Genomic DNA, 584 nt, shown 5'->3' with positions numbered 1-584 from the left:
ATATATATATATATATATATAGTAAAAAGAAGAAGGATATGTTTTGAGAACCTTTTCATGGATAAATGAAAGAAAGAATTTCCATTCTGCTAGAATATGGTACTGGTTCCAACCACTTAGAAAGACAATTTAATCATTCTAAAATAGAAGGGAAATCATCATCATCATCGTCGTTTAACGTCCGTTTTCCATGAGTTGGATGGTTTGACTGGAGACTGGCAAGCTAGGAGGTTGCACCAGGCTCCAATCTGATTTGGCAAGGTTTCTACAATCGGGCAGCGAGCTGGCAGAATCGTTAGCATGCCGGGTGAAATGTCTTAGCAGTATTTCCTGTGCCGTTATGTTCTGAGTTCAAATTCCACTGAGGTCGACTTTGCCTTTTATCCTTTCGGTGTTGATTAAACAAGTACCAGTTATGCACTGGGGTTGATGTAATCGACTTAATTCCTTTGTCAGTCTTTGTTTGACCTCTTGTTGGCAATAAAGAAATAAATGTTTCTACAGCTGGATGCCTTTCCTAACGCCAACCACTCCAAGAGTGTAGTGAGTGCTTTTTATGTGCCACCAGCGCAGGAGCCAGTTAC

General features: G+C 40.2%; 1 protein-coding gene across 3 annotated transcripts in view; it reads left to right on the top strand.

The window, feature by feature from the left end:
- Window positions 1-584, top strand: part of LOC106874310 (centromere protein K) — a 33206-nt gene that overhangs the window by 21944 nt on the left and 10678 nt on the right. The window lies entirely within an intron of this gene.

This window comes from Octopus bimaculoides, chromosome 1 (assembly GCF_001194135.2).
Source record: "Octopus bimaculoides isolate UCB-OBI-ISO-001 chromosome 1, ASM119413v2, whole genome shotgun sequence".
Lineage (NCBI taxonomy): Eukaryota > Metazoa > Mollusca > Cephalopoda > Octopoda > Octopodidae > Octopus > Octopus bimaculoides.
The sequence above is the reverse complement of the archived record's forward strand: the minus strand, read 5'-3'. Positions and strand labels throughout refer to the sequence as shown.